At 42.8% G+C, this 19,860-nt stretch overlaps 1 protein-coding gene across 3 annotated transcripts in view; it reads left to right on the forward strand.

The window, feature by feature from the left end:
- Positions 1-18,723: 18,723 nt before the first annotated feature.
- The window catches only part of KYAT3 (kynurenine aminotransferase 3), a 67,657-nt gene continuing 66,520 nt past the window's right edge, over positions 18,724-19,860 (forward strand). For all 3 annotated transcript variants that reach the window (XR_005719509.1, XM_040232382.1, XM_040232384.1), the window contains exon 1: positions 18,724-19,035. The gene's annotated coding sequence lies outside the window, so the exon portion shown is untranslated. The remainder of the gene's footprint in view (positions 19,036-19,860) is intronic.

The following is a 19,860-nucleotide window of genomic DNA, read 5'->3' on the forward strand; positions in this document are numbered from 1 at the left end:
CACAGTTCAAAAGCATCAGTTGTTCAGTGTTCAGCTTTCTTTAGAGTCCAACTCTCACATCCATACATGACTACTAGAAAAACCATAGCTTTGACTAGATGGACCTTTGTTGGTAAAGTAATATCTCTGCTTTTTAATATGCTGTCTAGGTTGGTCATAGCTTCTCTTCCAAGAAGGAACAACTTAGTGAAACAGACTAATTTCTCAAAAAGCACCAACTACCAAAACCCACCTAAGTTGAAGTAGTTGACCTGAATAATCCTATAGCTTCTAAAGAAGTTTATTTTTATAGTAAAAATTTAAGAATTCTGATGTGATATCAGTAACATAGTGAAATAGGAGATCCCAGCCCTTGCTGGGAACATTTAAAAAATGCTATTAGGGCCAAAATACCTTTCTGAGACGACCAATCAAGAATAATATGCTCCAGAATCCAGTTAAGAATTTGCAACAGCTCAGATGAGCACAGGAGATTCCCAGGTTGTGCTAATGGTAAAGAATCCACCTGCCAATGCAGGAGTCATAGACCCTTGCTTTATGTAATAGAAATACTAGTCAAAATTCTATGTACCTGCCTTATGTTTCTTGCATTTGTAAGGAACATGTGAATTAGATTGTAGATGTGAGTTTGTAGCAATTGATCCCTGGGTTGGGAAGATCCCCTGGGGAAGGGCATGGCAACCCACTCCAGTTGACAGGCTGAGTGGATTTTTCTAGGTGCTGAGCTGTTCTGGCTTAGGGGGGAGGCTGATGTTATTAAAGGAAAACTGCTCCCGTTCCCTATTTCGGAGAGACTTCTCAGTTTGTGCTCATCTGCATGCTAAGGCGGTTCAATCGTGTCTGACTCTTTGCAATCCCATGACAGAGGAAACTGGTGGTCTACGGTCCATGGGGTTGCAAAGAGTTGGACACAACTGAAGTGACTTAGCACGCAGATGAGCACCAACTGAGAAATCTCTCTGAAATGGGTAAGAGGAGCAGTTTTTCTTTAACAACATCAGCCTCTCCCCTAAGCCAGAACAGCTCAGCACCTAGAAAAATCCACTCAGCCCACAATTTTCCCCTTGGGGGTAAAGAACAAATGAAGCATGCAGCCAATTTTCCTAGACTTTGCCAGTGCTGTTCAGGAAACCTATTCTTGTCTCACCTCCCTCAGAGTTCTGGGGTAACCAAGTTGGTTTCAACTCCTGGGGGAAGCTAAGAACAAAGAAATGGGGGCAGGAGCTCTCAGCAGCCTGCATGGCTCTGCAGGACTGAGAGAAGGTACACAATTCTGAGACTTGTCTTTCAAGACAGAGGAAAAGAAGTAGAGCTTGACCCAACCTCCTGCCATTCCCATAAATGCTGTCATAGAAAAAAGGGAATCAGCGGCTCTCAACAGCTGCAGTGGCTCTGTAGGTAAGGAAAAGACACATGATCCAGAATCTTCTCCATCAGGTAGGAGGGAAAGAAGTGAAATTTGCACCCAAAGATTCAGCATTTCATTACAATAAGGGAAAAGAAGCAGGAGGTTATGGTGGGCTGCACAGCTCTGTGGAATTGGGAGAAGGTGTACAACCCTGCAGTTTCTCCCACAGGAAGGAGGGAGAGGACAGAAGTGGGTGTTGTCTAACATAACAGTCCATCAGAGCTCTGCTCCAGGGAAAAGGGAAGCCAGCTTATAGGCGTTGGCTGGAAAACAATGCTCTGTGAAATAGGAGTGCATATAAAGTTGAAGCCGATAGCTTTCAGTGAACAGTGTCGGATTCATGATCTCTGAAGAAGAGGTTCAGTTCAGTTCAGTTCAGATCAATCAGTCAGTCGAGTCCAACTCTTTGCAACCCCATGGACTGCAGCATGCCAGGCTTCCCTGTCCATCACCAACTCCCGAGGCTTGCTCAAACTCATGTCCACTGAGTAGGTGATGCCATCCAACCATCTCATCCTCTGTCGTCCCCTCTCCTCCTGCCCTCAATCTCTCTCAGCATCAGGGTCTTTTCCAATGACTCAGCTCTTCACATCAGGTGGCCAAAGTATTGGAGTTTCAGCTTCAACATCAGTCCTTCCAAGGAATATTCAACTGATTTCCTTTAGGATGGACTGGTTGGATCTTCTTGCTGTCCAAGGGACTCTTAAGAGTCTTATGGTGTCTCAAGCTTACAGTGAGTGGTGTTGGATTCCTGATCTCAGAAGAAGAGATGGGGAGGAGTTTATGAGAGGTGCTGGAAATATCAACTGTCTTGATTGTAGTGATGGTGTCATCGGTATTTGCATATGCACAAACTCATCAAGATTTACACATTAAATGAATGCAGCTCTCTGTAGGCCCATTATACCTCAATAAAACCATTTAAAAACTTCTGGGAAACAATTCTATAGGTCCAGATAGTCCCTTAAGAATAGTGAATTTTATCAAGAATTTAAAGAAAAAAATGACACCAATTTAAAATGGAAGAGGAAAGATTTCCCAATTCATTTTACAAAGCAGCATTATTCTGGTACCATGATTAGACAAAAACAGCTCAAAAAAACAAAAACAATTACTGACCATTAACCTCATTAAAATATATGTAAAAATCCTCAACAGAATATTAGCAAGTCAAATCCAGCAATATATAAACATAAGGAAACTCAATCAAGTGGGGTTTATAATGTGAATGCAAGAGTGGTTCAAAAATAAATTAATGTAACTCACCATATAACAGAATGAAGAAAGAAAACCACTTAATTATATAAATAGACACAGAAAAACCTTGACAAAACACGTATCATGATAAAACTCCCAGCAACCTAGGAGTAACAATCAACTTCTTCAAGATGATCGACGGCATCTATAAAAAACCTATTGCTAACATCAGTTTAATGATGAAAAAACTGAGTGCTTGGCCCCTACTAATGGATAAAGCAAGGGTGTCAGTGTCTGCTCTCACCACTCTGGTTCAATGTTACTCTGAAAGTCTTAGCATGATATGGCAAGAGAAGGCATTTAGATCAGAAAGAATAAAATAAAATGTCCTTATTCTCACCCAAGATCATCCATATAGTCTCAGGAAACTGACCTCTTAGAACTAATAAGTGCGTTCAACAAGGTTGTAACATACAAGATCAACACACAAAAATCTATCTTCAACTGTATTTCTATATACAAGCTATGAACACAGGAGACCAAAACTGAAAAATTAATGCCATTTATAATAGTTACCAAAAAATGAAATACTTAAGGTATGAGTCTAACAAAACCTGTACATGTTCTCTCAATTGAAAACCAATTTAATACCAAGCGATTACAGGATAGAATCCATCTCCCTAGGAGTTTTTACAATGACCCTTCTACTCACTGCAGAGTAGAAGGTTTAAGACCCTTTTCTAGAGTCAGCCCTGACAAAACCATGTGCCTAACACTGGCTAAGTTCCAAGAAGAACTAAAAATATGTCCATTGTTGTGTTGGGATTTTATCCAAATTAAAAGAGGAAAAAATTTGGGTTAGAACTCAAAATGCCAAATCATTTGCCTGCTGTATACAAACACACATATCTCACTCTTCCCATCCCACAGGGAGATCCTTGACAGAGAGCCAGTCACAGAACACAAGATAGGCAAACTCGCCCAGTTTTTATTATGGAGAGTTTTTCCAACCTAACTCCAAAACAATCCCTCTAGCAAGTTAGATTTATGGCCTAACTTTATTTTCTTGGGCTCCAAAATCACTGAACATGGTGACTGCAGCTATGAAATTAAAAGATGCTTGCTCCTTGGAAGAAAAGCTATAACAAACCTAGACAACGTATTAAAAAGCAGAGACATTACTTTGCCGAGAAAAGTCCGTATAGTCAAAGCTATGGTTTTTCCAGTAGTCATGTATGGATGTGAGAGGTGGACTCTAAAGGCTGAGCAACGAAGAATTAATGCTTTTGAACTGTGGTGTTGGAGAAGACTCTTGAGAGTCCCTGGGACTTCAAGGATGTCAAACCAGTCAACCCTAAAGGAAATCAATCTCGACTATTCATTGGAAGAAATGATGCTGAAGCTGAAACTCCAATACTTTGTCCACCTGATGTGAAGAACTGACTCACTGGAAAAGACCCTGATACTGGGAAAGATTGAAGGCAGGAGGAGAAGGGGATTACAGAGTATAAGATGGTTCAGTGGCATCACCTACTCAATGGACATGAGTTTGAGCAAGTTCCAGGAGATGGTGAAGGACAGGGAAGCCTAGCATGCTGCAGTCCATATGGTCACAAAGAGTCCGAAACAACTGAGTGACTGAACAACAACAAGAAAAGTTAGATGAGACTATGTGGAAAACAGGAATTGCTCAGACTAAACGGATTCATCCATTCAAAATATTTGTTGAGGACCTACCAGGTACACTGTCAAGGATGGCAAAACACAGCTGAAGTTTCTCTCTTAAGGAGCTAACAGTCTAATGGTGAATACAGGTATTAAATAAATAAATAAATACAGGAAATTAAATACCCAAGAAATTGAAGGGAGGGTGTTTCTATAATTTGGAATGAGTTGATCTAACCACCTACACCAAGATATCTCAGATGATACCATAATATGTCTTAACTAGGTTTTCCCTTATCAATCAACTAATAGGAAAAAATCAAAATTGGGAGGGAGAAATAGGAAGAGAAACAAACTTAGGAAACAAAGGGTCTATCACAGGGCCCCAAAACATAACACAGTGTGTCATGTACTCAGCTTCTCTTATTTTGTTGAGGCAATTGGTGAAAGAAATGAAAAAAGCAATGAGCCCCATCTAGTGGCCAGTATTTTAAATTTTCTTCATCATATTTTTTCACTCCTGAAACCTCTTAACTTTGTTTGTACGTATTTATTGCCTAACTTCCTCAGTAAAATATAAGCTCCAGGTGGGCAGAAACTTTCTCTATTTTGTTTATTATGGAATCAGCAGGATCTAGAAGGCTGTCAAATACATAGTAAACCCTCTCATACAATAAGAATTTTTAAACACATGAACGAATATTTTATACACAGCATTTATCATCCCAACTGCATTCCTGATGTTTCTCCCTGAAACTTTACCAGTTGATTATTTAGCATCATATTGAATGTTTCCAGAATTTGATAGCCATTTGTATCCTTGTACCATTTAGGAGTGAATCTTCTCCTTCTTCCTCTCCACAAAAGATTTCTTATCCCTTCTTTAGAGACCTAGAGAACTAGGTGTCACTTTATGTCCTGCCATTGCTCTGGGGAACTAACTGGCATAAAGCATGAAGTACTGACTTTGGACCAGCAGCATTGCCAAAAGGACACTGCACACCAGGACAAATTGAGGAGAAAAGGGCAGTAGCCAGAGAAACACTCCAGGAGCTGAGAACCTGCTAAGAGCCCTTAAGAGAGGGGCCTCTGAAGGCTGAAAAGCTCCAATGTGATCCAGGAATTCCAGAGGCAAAGTCAGATTGAGAAAGGAAGAAAAACACCATACTAAGAAGAGCAATTTCTACCAGGGTCTAACACAGTGATACCCGGTAGCAGCATTTTCTAATACCATTAGCCGGAAGCCACACACCTAACCCATGTCTTGAAGGGCACAATGTCTCTACCAGCACAATTTTTACTGTTACACCTTACACATGGTCTCCACGTTGTGAATGAATTTTTTAAAAAACATTTCTTTCTGCCTGTGCTGGGCCTTCACTGCTGTGCACAGGCTTTCTCCAGCTGTGGTGTGCAGTCTTCTCCTTGCAGTGGCTTCCGTTGTTGCAGAGCACAGGCTCCAGGTGCATTTAGGCTCAGTAGTTTCGCATTTAGGCTCAGCAGCTGTGTCACACAGGCTTAGATGCCCTGAGGCACGTGCAATCTTCCCCACCCAGGGATCAAACCTGTGTCCTCTGCATTGGTAGGCGGATTCTTAACCACTGGACCACCACAGAAACCCTGAATGAATTTTTATTACCCAGCTGATCTGTAAAGTCACAATTCATTTTTGCTTTTTAAAAATTGTCCACAACTGTGAAGACTTTCTCATCCTCAGTAACCAATGTTAATAGTTGAATTGCTATTCATTTCAGTTCAGTTCAGTCACTCAGTCGTGTCCGACTCTTTGCGACCCCTTGAATCGCAGCATGCCAGGCCTCCCTGTCCATCACCAACTCCCAGAGTTCACTCAAACTCATGTCCATCGAGTCGGTGATGCCATCCAGCCATCTCATCCTCTGTCGTCCCCTTCTCCTCCTGCCCTCAATCCCTCCTGACATCAGGGTCTTTTCCAATAAGTCAACTGTTCCCATAAGGTGGGCAAAGTATTGGAGTTTCAGCTTCAGCATCAGTCCAAATTGCTATAAATTCTGCCAAATGTGTATTTGAGAAGGTACACAGGTAGACAAACAAATATAAAAAATAGATACATAGTTACGCTGGCCAATCTTTCTACTATAATTTTTGAAATGTTTAAGCTAATGTTTGTACAGCTATCATAATCTGGCCAAAAAACACTAATTTACTGTAATAATATATATGCACACACAAAGTAATCCATTTAAAATAGCTGCATGAGACTGAAAACTATAAATGGAACTCTTTTTTGGCATAGTTGTATACATTTAAAGCAGACAACATGGTGATTCCATATACATATACACTGTAGAATGATTAAGGAGACTAAGATAATTAACACATACATCTCTCTCACATAGTTAACATAGTTAATTCTTGTCTGTGTGTGTGTGTTGAAAATGCTTAAGATTTACTCTCAGCAATTTTCAAAAACATAACTCTTTATAGCAGGAATGTAAGATGGAAAAGGTTCTAGACACTTGCAAACTTAGACTCAGTTGTCATTTTCTCCTGGATCAGGTCCTTCTTAGCAGTGCTCTAGGATTATGAGTAAAGGAAGAGGTTAGTTCTGCCTGCCTGCCCGTTAGTACATACAAGGGACAAACGCCACTTGAGAAGCATTTCCAGATAATAAGGCATTGCTAATATCTTTCACTTTGTTCTTCCCTCTGCCACTCTATGGTCATCTGGAAGGTCCATGTAAAGTGAAGTGCCTTTGGTCAGCAAACAAGAGGGGTCAATAAACCATCACAGCAGTACTATGACTGCATATCAGGAAAACTATATGAAAGAGTTCAACAAAATTGAGGTTGATTTCTCTCTTATGTCAATATAGGAGGCCCAGAGCTAGAATGGATGAAAGAGTTCAACAAAATTGAGGTTGATTTCTCTCTTACATCAATATAGGAGGCCCAGAGCTAGAATGGTGGCTTCATGATATTAAAGCTCAGGCTCCTTCTCTCCCACCCATTGTTCTACCCTCTTCACCTTGAAGATTCCACCTGGGAGTTCAAATAGCCAACATGTCTGCACTCAAACTGTCAGAGAAACCACTAACCTAGGAATCAATAGGGAGGTAGGATTCCTCAAGACATTTCCTAGAAACAGCAGAGACAGCTTCCACTTATATCTTATGGCCCATCAGCTACAACAGAGACTGGAAATGCAGTCTTTAAGCAAGCATCCAAATACTTTGCTGAAATTTGGGAGTCGTACTGCTATAGAAGAAAAGAACACTAAATATTTGGGCATAACTAGCAGCCCATCCTAAAGACTCTTTTTCCCTTTATCTTAAGGAACAACTGTACAGAACTTAGGAAGAAACGAGAACAGTTCTAAGCTTTTTTTTTTTTTTTTTTAATCCTCAAAATAGCACTATAAGTAAGGTTCTATAATCTACAACCTACAGATAAGGAAACTGAAACACAGAGATATGAAGTAACTCGCCCAAGGTTATACAGCTACAAAACTGCACAGTTGAGATCTGATCCACACAGTTTGGCTTGCCAAGTAGGCTATATTGCCTTCTCTCTGCTGTATTTCAGAATATTTTTAGTCTTCTCTATGAGGTAATGGAAAAGGCTTTATCTCCATAAAGGAGATGAAATAACATGAAGTGAATGTCACTCAGTCGTATCTGACTCTTTGCAACCCCATGGATTATACAGTTCATGGAATTCTCCAGACAAGAATACTGGAATGGGTAGCCTTTCCCTTCTCCAGAGAATCTTCCCAAAATAGGGATAGAACCCAGGTCTCCAGCATTGTAGGTGGATTCTTTACCAGCTGAGCCACAAGGGAAGCCCTTGGGAGATACTGCCTTTTTATTCAGAAAACAAATGAGCATAAGATATAAGTACACTCATTAGCTATTAGTTCAAAGGAGTCACTTACACTGCTCTTTCAAATGCCAACATGACTATAAAGAATAATACATGGCTTAACGTATCACCCATGCCCAAAGGGCAGCGGCCAAGAGAAGTTACCCCACGTCCAAGGTCAGGGGCAGCAGCCAAGAGTGCCAGGCTGTGATGTCGCAGGAACGGCCGAGAGGAGCTACCCCGCGTCCGAGGCCAGGGGCGGCGGCCGGGAGGAGCAACCCCTCGTGGAAGGAGCTGTGGCTGCGCGGGGACAGGAGGGCCTAGAGGAGCCATCCCACGTTGAAGATCAGGAAGGACAGCGGTGAGGAGATACCCCTCATCCAAGGTAAGTAGCAGTGGCTGCGCTTTGCTGGAGCAGCCATGAAGAGATACCCCATGCCCAAGGTAAGAGAAACCCAAGTAAGATGGTAGGTGTTGCAAGAGGGCATCAGAGGGCAGACACACTGAAACCATACTCACAGAAAACTAGTCAATCTAATCACACTAGGACCACAGCCTTGTCTAATTAAATGAAACTAAGCCATGCCTGCAGGGCAACCCAAGATGGGTGGGTCATGGTGGAGAGGTCTGACAGAATGTGGTCCACTGGAGAAGGGAATGGCAAACCACTTCAGTATTCTTGCCTTGAGAACCCCATGAACAGTATGAAAAGGCAAAACGATAGGATACTGAAAGAGGTACTCCCTAGGTCAGTAGGTGCCCAATATGCTACTGAAGGTCAGTGGAGAAATAACTCCAGAAAGAATGAAGGGATGGAGCCCAAACCAAAAACAATACCCAGATGTGGATGTGACTGGTGATAGAAGCAAGGTCCAATGTTGTAAAGAGCAATATTGCATAGGAACCTGGAATGTCACGTCCATGAATGAAGGCAAATTGGAAGTGCTCAAACAAGAGATGGCAAGAGTGAACGTCGACATTCTAGGAATCAGTGAACTAAAATGGATTGGAATGGGTGAATTTAACTCAGATGACCATTATATCTACTACTGCGGGCAGGAATCCCTCAGAAGAAATGGAGTAGCCACAATGGTCAACAAAAGAGTCCAAAATGCAGTACTTGGATGCAATCTCAAAAACGACAGAATGATCTCTGTTTGTTTCCAAGGCAAACCATTCAATATCATGGTAATTCAAGTCTATGCCCCAACCAGTAACACTGAAGAAGCTGAAGTTGAACAGTTCTATGAAGACCTACAAGACCTTTTAGAACTAACACCCAAAAAAGATGTCCTTTTCATTACAGGGGACTGGAATGCAAAAGTAGGAAGTCAAGAAACACCTGGAGTAACAGGCAAATTTGGCCTTGGAGTGCGGAATGAAGAAGGGCAAAGACTAATAGAGTTTTGCCAAGAAAATACACTGGTCATAGCAAACACCCTCTTCCAACAACACAAGAGCAGACTCTACACATGGACATCACCAGATGGTTAACACCGAAATCAGATTGATTATATTCTCTGCAGCCAAAGATGGAGAAGCTCTATACAGTCAACAAAAACAAGACCAGGAGCTGACTGTGGCTCAGATCACGAACTCCTTATTACCAAATTCAGACTGAAATTGAAGAAAGCAGGGAAAACTGCTAGACCATTCAGGTATGACCTAAATCAAATATTATACAGTGGAAGTGAGAAATAGATTTAAGGGCCTAGATCTGATAGATAGAGTGCTTGATGAACTATAGAATGAGGTTCATGACATTGTACAGGAGACAGGGATCAAGACCATCCCCATGGAAAAGAAATGCAAAAAAGCAAAATGGCTGTCTGGGGAGACCTTACAAATAGCTGTGAAAAGAAGAGAAGTGAAAAGCCAAGGAGAAAAGGAAAGATATAACCATCTGAATACAGAGTTCCAAAAAATAGCAAGAGATAAGAAAGCCTTCTTCAGCGATCAATGCAAAGAAATAGAGGAAAACAACAGAATGGGAAAGACTAGAGATCTCTTCAAGAAAATTAGAGATACCAAGGGAACATTTCATGTTAAGATGGGCTCAATAAAGGACAGAAATGGTATGGACCTAACAGAAGCAGAAGATATTAAGAAGAGGTGGCAAGAATAGACAGAAGAACTGTACAAAAGAGATCTTCACAACCCGGATAATCACGATGGTGTGATCACTTATCTAGAGCCAGACATCCTGGAATGTGAAGTCAAGTGGGCCTTAGAAATCATTACTACAAACAAAGCTAGTTGAGGTGACGGAATTCCAGTTGAGCTGTTTAAAATCCTGAAAGATGATGCTGTGAAAGTGCTGCACTCAATATGCCAGCAAATTTGGAAAACTCAGCAGTGGCCACAGGACTGGAAAAGGTCAGTTTTCATTTCAATCCCAAAGAAAGGCAATGCAAAAGAATGCTCAAAGAACCACACAATTGCACTCATCTCACATGCTAGTAAAGTAATGCTCAAAATTCTCCAAGCCAGGCTTCAGCAATACGTGAACCGTGAACTCCCAGATGTTCAAGCTGGTTTTAGAAAGGCAGAGGAACCAGAGATCAAATTGCCAACATCCGCTGGATCATGGAAAAAGCAAGAGAGTTCCAGAAACACATCTATTTCTGCTTTCTTGCCTATGCCAAAGCCTTTGACTGTGTGGATCACAATAAACTGTGGAAAATTCTGAAAGAGATGGGAATACCAGACCACCTGACCTGCCTCTTGAGAAATCTGTATGCATGTCAGGAAGCAACAGTTAGAACTGGACATGGAACAACAGACTGGTTCCAAATAGGAAAAGGAGTCCGTCAAGGCTGTATATTGTCATCCTGCTTATTTAACTTATATGCAGAGTACATCATGAGAAACACTGGACTGGAAGAAACACAAGCTGGAATCAAGATTGCCAGGAGAAATATCAATAACCTCAGATATGCAGATGACACCACCCTTACGGGAGAAAGTAAAGAGGAACTAAAAAGCCTCTTGATGAAAGTGAAAGAGGAAAGTGAAAAAGTTGGCTTAAAGCTCAACATTCAGAAAACAAAGATCATGGCATCCGGTCCCATCACTTCATGGGAAATAGATGGGGAAACAGTGGAAACCGTGTCAGACTTTATTTTGGGGGGCTCCAAAATCACTGCAGATGGTGACTGCAGCCATGAAATTAAAAGACGCTTATTTCTTGGAATTAAGACAGCATGTTGAAAAACAGAGACATTACTTTGCCCATTAAGGTCCGTCCAGTCAAGGCTATGGTTTTTCCAGTAGTCATGTAAGGATGTGAGAGTTGCACTGTGAAGAAGGCTGAGCGCTGAAGAATTGATGCTTTTGAACTGTGGTGTTGGAGAAGACTCTTGAGAGTCCCTTGGACTGCAAGGAGATCCAACCAGTCCATTCTGAAGGAGATCAGCCGTGGGATTTCTTTGGAATGAATGATGCTAAAGCTGAAACTCCAGTACTTTGGCCACCTCATGGGAAGAGTTGACTCACCGGAAAAGACTCTGATGCTGGGAGGGATTGGGGGCAGGAGAAGAAGGGAACGACAGAGGATGAGATGGCTGGATGGCATCACTGACTCGATGGATGTGAGTCTGAGTGAACTCTGGGAGTTGGGGATGGACAGGGAGGCCTGGCATGCTGCGATTCATGGGGTCACAGAGAGTCAGACATGACTGAGAGACTGAACTCAACTGAACTAACATATTACAAATATTTGAATGCCCAGCATTTGGTCTTTCAATCACTTATTGAACCTGCATAAAAACCAGTAACAACAAATCAAACATACTTATGCTCCCTCTCTCTACTTAGTCAGTTCAGTCACTCAGTCCTGTCTGACTCTTTGTGACCCCATGGACTGCAGGATGCCAGTCTTCCGTGTCCTTCACCATCTCCTAGAACATACTCAAACTCATGTCCATCAAGTTGGTGATGTCATCCATCCATCTCATCCAATGTCGTCCCCTTCTCTTCCTGCCTTCAATCTTTCCCAGCATCAGGGTATTTTCCAGTGAATCAGTTCTTCACATCAGGTGGCCAAAGTATTGGAGTTAAGCTTCAGGATCAGTCCTTCCAATGAATATTCAGGACTGATTTCCTTTCGGATGGACTGGTTGGATCTCCTCACAGTCCAAGGGACTCTCAAGAGTCTTCTCTAACACCACAGTTCAAAAGCACCAATTCTTCAGTGCTCAGCCTTCTTTATGGTCCAACTCTCATATCCATACATGACTACTAGAAAAACTATGGCTTTGACTAGATGGAACTTTGTCTGTAAAGTATCGTCTCTGCTCTTTAATCTGCTGTCTAGGTTTGTCATAGCCTTTCCTTTAAGGAGCAAGAGTCTTTTAATTTCATAGTTTCAGTCACCATCTGCAGTGATTTTGGAGACCAAGAAAAATAAAAGTCTCTCAGTTTCCATTGTTTCCCCATCTATTTGTCATGAAGTGTTGGGATTGGATCCCATGGTCTCTGTTTTTTGAAGGCTGAGTTCTAAACCAGCTTTTTCACTCTCCTCTTTCACTTTCATCAAGAGGCTCTTTAGTTCCTCTTCACTCTCTGCCATAAGGATGGTGTCATCTGCATATCCGAGGTTATTGATATTTTTCCCAGCAGTTTTCATTCCAGCTTGTGCTTCATCCAGCCCAGCACTTCACATGATGTACTCTGCATATAAGTTAAATAAGCAAGGTGATGACATACAACCTTGACATACTCCTTTCCCAGTTTGGAAACAGTCCCTTACTCTGTGTGCAGTTCTAACTGTTGCTTCTTGACCTGCATACAGATTTCTCAGGAGGCAGGTCAGGATGTCTGGTATTCCTATCTCTTTGAGAATTTTCACAGTTTGTTGTGATCCACACAGTCAAAGGTTTTGGCATAATCAATGAAGCAGATGTTTTTCTGGGGTTCACTTGCTTTTTCTATGATCCAACGGATGTTGGCAATTTGATCTCTGGTTCCTCTGCCTTTTCTAAAGCCAGCTTGAACATATGGAAGTTCATGGTTCATGTACTGTTAAAGCCTGGCTTGGAGAATTTTGAACATTACTTTACTAGAGTGTGAGATGAGTGCAATTGTATGGTAGTTTGAACATTCTTTGGGACTGGAATGAAAACTGACCTTTTCCAGCCCTTGGCCACTGCTGAGTTTTCCAAATTTGCTGGCGTATTGATTGTAACACTTTCACAGCATTGTCTTTTAGGATTTGAAATTGCTCAAATGGAATTCCATCACCTCCACTAGCTTTGTTCATAGTGATGCTTTCTAAGGCCCACTTGACTTCACATTCCAGACTATTTGGCTCCAGGTGAGTGATCACACCATTGTGGTTATCTGGTCATGAAGATTTTTTTTGCATAGTTCTTCTGTGTATTTTTGCTATCTCTTCTTAATATCTTCTATCTTAATATCTTAAGATAGATATTAAGATATCTATTACATATAACAGATATATTATATATTAAGATAATATCTGTTAGGTCCATAGCATTTTTGTCCTTTATCGTACCCATCTTTGCAAGTTTCCACAAGCCTCATATCCTTATCCATCAGAGGGCAGAAAGAATGGAAACTACAATTACAGAAAACAAACCAAACTGATCACTTGGATCACAGCCTTGTCTAACTCAGTGAAAGTATGAGCCATGCCATGTAAGGCCACCCAAAGTGGACAGGTCATGGTGGAGAGTTCTGACAAAATATGGTTCACTGGAAAAGGGAATGGCAAACCACTTCAGCACTCTTGCCTTGATAATCTTATGAACAGTATGAAAAGGCAAAAAGATAAGATACTGAAAGATGAAATCCTCAAAGCCCAATATGCTACTGGAGAAGAATGAAGAAATAGTCCTAGAAAGAATGAAGAGTCTGAGTCAAAGCAAAAACAATGCCCAGTTCTGGATGTGACTGGTGACGGCAGTAAAGTCTGATGCTATAAAAAACAATATTGCATAGGAACATGGAATGTTAGGTCCATGAATCACTGTAAATTGGAAGTGGTCAAACAGGAGATGGCAAGAGTAAACATAGACATTTCAGGAATCAGTGAACTAGAATGGACTGGAATGGGTGAATTTAACTCAGATGACCATTATATCTACTACTGTGGGCAGGAATCCCGTAGAAGAAATGGAGTAGCCCTCATAGTCAACAAGAGTCCAAAATGCAGTATTTGGATGCAATCTCAAAAACAACAGAATGATCTCTTTTCTTTTCCAAGGCAAACCATTCAACATCACAGTAATCCAAGTCTGTGCCCCAACCAGTAATGCTGAAGAAGCTGAAGTTGAACTGTTCCATGAAGACGTGTAAGACCTTCTAGAACTCACACACACACACACACACACACACACACACACACAAAATATCTCCTTTTCATCATAGAAGACTGGGATGCAAAAGTAGGAAGTCAAGAGATAGCTGGAGTAACAGGCAAGTTTGGCCTTGGAGTACAAAAGGAAGCAGGCAAAGGCTAACAGAATTTTGCCAAGAGAATGCACTGGTCATAGCAAACACCCTCTTCCAACAACACAAGAGACGATTCTACACATGGACATCACCAGATGGTCAATACCGAAATCAGATTGATTATATTCTTTGCAGCCAATGATGGAGAAGCTCTATTTAGTCAGTAAAAACAAGACTTGGAGCTGACTGTGGCTCAGATCATGAACTCCTTATTTCCAAATTCAGACTTAAACTGAGGAAAGTAGGGAAAACCACTAGACCATTCAGGTATGACCTAAATCAAATCCCTTATGACTATACAGTGGAAGTGACAAAATTTTCAAGAGATTTGATATGATGGACTGCCTGAAGAACTATGGACAGAGATTCGTAACATTGTACAGGAGGCAGTGATCAAAACCATCCCCAAGAAGAAGAAATGCAAAAAGGCAAAATGGTTGTCTGAGGAGGCCTTACAAAGAGTTGAGAAAAGAGAAGTGAAAGGCAAAGGAGAAAAGGAAAGATATATCTATCTCAATGCAGAGTTCCAACGAATAGCAAGGAGAGATAAGAAAACCTTCCTTAAGTGATCAGTGCAAAGAAATAGAGGAAAACAATAGAATGGGAAAGACTAGAGGTCTCTCTACTTAAACCTCACTGAAATAACAATGAGGCAGTTCTGTTAAGCCATAACCCTGTAAGAGCCAAAACAAGGGGAATACAGTGACACGACAGCAAGACTAAAGATGCTAGACAGCGAATAGGCAGGTAGACATTTCGAGCAGATTAAAAAACCTGAATCCCAAAGCAGTCACAAAGAAAGTCAAGAAAGCAACTACACCTACCCTCACAGAACTCTCCAAAGATTCAGGACTAAACACAGGAGGGTTATTTAAAGACCTTTCTAACAAAGAACTAGATCCCCAGACCCCCACAGTAAGTTCATGCACCCCCAATAACTGGTTCTCCTTCACTTCAGCAAGAGATTGGCAGTTTATTCTCTGAAGAGTGTAAACAGAGAAGATCCAAGTCAGGAGAAACTAGGCAGAGGTGACTGTAGTGGGAATTCCTAAATGTACTTTGACAGCCTTGGGAAATTCCACTGAAATAGCACCTGGGAAAACAGCATATATTAAGATATTATGTTAATGATTATCTTTCATGTTTTTCTTAAGAATAATCTCCTTGTTACAAATCCCAAGGCCAGACCCAGAAGGGAGTATGACTGGGATCATGAAAGCATAGACCTTGGAACACGGGGTCAGTGTCAGGCATGAACGCTGCCTACCCACTTGCTGATCGTTCCTGAGACAAGCCCAAAAGGCAACGGCCTGGGGTAAAAACAAAAGAGATCTGGACTATGTCAGTGCAGTGTCTTGGGAAAGATAAGATTTTAAAACAGTCTTGCAGTCTGCAATTAGGAATAAAAGCTGGACTCAGAGTGGACTCTGCACCTCAGTCCCATAGAGGCTGCATGTCCCCTGATCCATTGCACCAGATTTCGTGTTCTGTCTTCATTCTCGTCGCTCGCTCCTGGACCGTTAGGGCCACAGGTGACTGTGGAGGGTAGAGCTGACACAGAGGAGTAAGTAGATGTCAGCAGAACAAACATTGTGACCCTTAGCGCTCTTCCCTCCTTTGCCACCACCTGAGCCCAGAAAATATCATCTCTCCCTCTAACAACCTCCACAGATCTTTCTGCTTCTGCTCTGGGCCCAATGACAAGTCTCTTCTCCGAAGGAACTGGAGTGTTTATTTTAAATGTGACTAAGATTACTTTATCCCTCTGTTTAAGGTTTTCCAATGGCTACATCAATATAAAGTCAAAAATTTCTGTGGTCTTCATCTGCATGATCTGGTCCCTGTCTTCCTCTCCATCCTAATCTGGAAGCACTTTCCCCTGGACTACTGTGTTTTAGACACACTGGCCTCTCTCCTGTTCCTCACTTGCCAAGTTTACTCATATATCAGAGCCTTTTCAACTGTTATTTTCCTTTCCAGAATTATTTTTGGCAAGGCTGCCTCTTTATCATTCAGTCTGGTTCAAATGTTACCTTCTCAAGAAAGAAGACTTCCTGACTATCATATTTAAACTATCTGCAGTCTCCAACCCTCATTCTTTCAGAGCACTTATCACCATCTGAAGTCAATGTATGTATTTTTATTTGATTACTGTCTGTTTTTTCCTCTTTAAGGTCTGAGACACTTTCTGTGCCCCATTACCCCCAGAAGGCTCGGCATCTACACTGTCAATTCATGTATGTGTTAAATCTGAGAAAAACAAAAAATCAGTACCTGGTATGAGGGACTGAACTGAAACTTACCCTTAAGGTTTCAGTGTTGTTAGGAACTAGCCCAGGTGTTTCCCGGTAAAATATAGCAATCTGACAGAATACTAACATCAGTCAGTCACTCTCCAATTATGACACAGTGACACAACAGACAAGCTCAAGCAATAATTGCGCCTAAACTCAGATGAAACAAGGTCACTGCCAACCACCAAAACAGCAAAACCTCCTCCTCCTCTCCTGACTAGAAAAAACACCGCTTTTTATCAATTACAAAATTAGCTTTGCAATTTTCCTCCCTTCTTCTACATGAGGTATATTATGATACACAATCTAATGATTACCCCCACTTCTTGACAGCACCCCAAACAGCATAACTCTCCATTTCCTTGGACCCTCCCCCCAGATCACTCAATATAAGGCCAAATCCTCTAGGTTTCATCTACCAGTTTGTTATTGAAACAACCCACAGTTCTCCAAGATGTAAGCTCTCCCTCTTTGCAAGGAGTAATAAACCCAACCTTTTAACTACAGGTGTGTTCCTTGTGGCCTCTTGGTGGGGAGTACTGACAAACCAATGTGCCTCACAGTAGCTCACAGTTTGGGGTAGATTCCCTACTGTACACAGTAATTTCTCCACCCACCTAATCAACTTCAGAATCTCCTGGTACCTAGTTGCAGAGTAGATTCCCTCAACCAAAGATTATCTTTGTTCTCTCCTCTGTAGTTGAATAACAAGCTACTGCCCTTCCCACTGGAGAAGGCAATGGCAAGCCACTCCAGTACTCTTGCCTGGAGAATCCCACGGACCGAGGAGCCTGATAGGCTGCAGTCCAGGGGGGTCACCAAGAGTCAGACACGACTGAGCGACTTCACTTTCACTTTTCACTTTCATACATTGGAGAAGGAAATGGCAACCCACTCAAGCGTTCTTGCCTGGAGAATCCCAGGGACAGGGGAGCCTGGTGGGCTGCCATCTATGGGGTCGCACAGAGTCGGACAAGACTAAAGCGACTTAGTAGCAGCAGCAGCCCTTCTCACTCCTTCTATCCACTCGTTTTCTTAAATTAGGAAAGGAAGAAAAATCTAGTTATGAAACTCAATTCTTACCAGAACCTCTCCTTTCACTAAACACCACCTCAATAGATGAGTAATTCATGGTGTTCCTTTTTCTCTTAGCGGATTTTTCTCCTTCACCGTTAAAAGTGTCACTTTCCTTCTGTTTCATATCACATTACATTTTCAATTCTCTAATCGAACTCATTTTACTGTTCAGGAAGGTAAAGTTCCTTTGTGCTTTTTTGTTCAAACCACCCCCCAGCCACCCACCCACCACCACCACCACCACCACAGGTGATAAATACACGTACAAACCCTTTTGCACACTCCTTAGCCTTGCCTTCTCTGGCACCTTCTAATACCATTCTGGGCTCTTCCCTGGTGGCTCAGATGGTAAAGCATCTGCCTACAATGTGGGAGACCTGGGTTCCATCCCTGGGTTGGGAAGATCTTCTGGAGAAGGAAATGGCAACCCACTCCAGTACTCTTGCCCGGAAAATCCTATGGAAAGAGGAGCCTGGTAGGCTACCGTCCATGGGGTCACAAAGAGTCGGAAACGACTGAGTGACTTCACTCACTTCACTCACTCAATACCATTCTAACTACAGCCCTCCCCTCAAATAAGTCCTGTGGCCCCACCTCTCGCCCTTTCTTCCAAATCAACCCTTCCCTAGAATCCGCCCCAAACCGGGTCACATACATCCAATTAGAGCTGTGGACCTAAATTACATACCCAATCCCGGCCTTAGACAACCCCCCCCACTCCCCCGCCCCATCCCAACCCTTAACCAGACCCGCCTCTATTCAGCAGCTCAGATCTGGCTCCGTGTCTCCACCTGCCTGGTCCCGTCCCCAATCCCGGCTGTCCGCATAGCAAATCGCGTCCGAATCCAAGCCCCACAGACAATCCTGATCACATCGCAGCGAAGCTCCATCTTGCCGGCTTACTCTCCTCTGACCTTTCACCGTCCACTTCTTCACCCCCGCCCCTACTCAATTGCATCCAGTCCGCGACTCCAGTCAATCTCTGTTCAGGCTCCGCCCCTAAGCCCGAATCCCGCCCCATCAGGCTCTTGAGTCCTCGCGGGACTTGAGCTCCGGGAAGCGAGGTGTTCGCGCGAGAAAGGTCAGTGTGGCGCTAGAAGGGTACTCAGGGGGTGATGGTTGCCGTTTTGGCTCAGAGCCACGGGGAGCGAGATGAGGCGGGATACCGGTTAGGGTGCGCTGCGGGGCCGCGCGACTGGTGAGGTTGGAGGTAGAGCAGGGGTTGGATTTCCTTCAGGATTCGGACTCGCCTTCCCGAGCTGGGGCGGGAGCTCGGAGTTGGGCCCTTGACTCCGGGCTTCGGTGGACTGCGGGCCCGGTAGCAAAGGGCCAGCGCTGGAGTTTCAGAGTTGGCTACGGAGAGGGAATGGCACCGAAGTGCTGGCCTTCTAGAGTGGGACCCCGGGACTCCGTCCTTGTTTGCCCTTTTTGCGCTTGATTTTGCAATTTGGATGTTTTGTAAACGGTTTAGGAAGCTGATACCGACTCCAGTTGATCCGTAACCGAGATTCTCAATAAAAAAGGAAACACAGGCTGCTAACTTACCACATATGACTCTAGTGGAACCCATGGTTTTTAGATAAGATAAAAGCGGTCCAATCTGGTGCTTTTGGAGCCCCCTGCCGAGTACGGTCTTGCCGGCGCGCGTCTCCTCCACCTCTACCTGAGCCGGGCAGCAGGCTCCTTCCACACCCGGCTACACACCCACCGTTACTAACTCACGTGGGCCCACAACCGAACTCCTGCCAACTTAAACCAAGCACCATATTACTGCCCTCTGCAGAAGTTTATAATTACTAGAATTCCGTTTTGACAAAACAGCTTTTCAACAATTTCAGGCTCATGTCTCCTGTCTTATACCTGCTCTGTATGGCTGATTTTTCCATTCTTGGTTCAGGCTTTGAGG

Source organism: Oryx dammah, unplaced genomic scaffold, assembly GCF_014754425.2.
Source record: "Oryx dammah isolate SB20612 unplaced genomic scaffold, SCBI_Odam_1.1 HiC_scaffold_28, whole genome shotgun sequence".
Lineage (NCBI taxonomy): Eukaryota > Metazoa > Chordata > Mammalia > Artiodactyla > Bovidae > Oryx > Oryx dammah.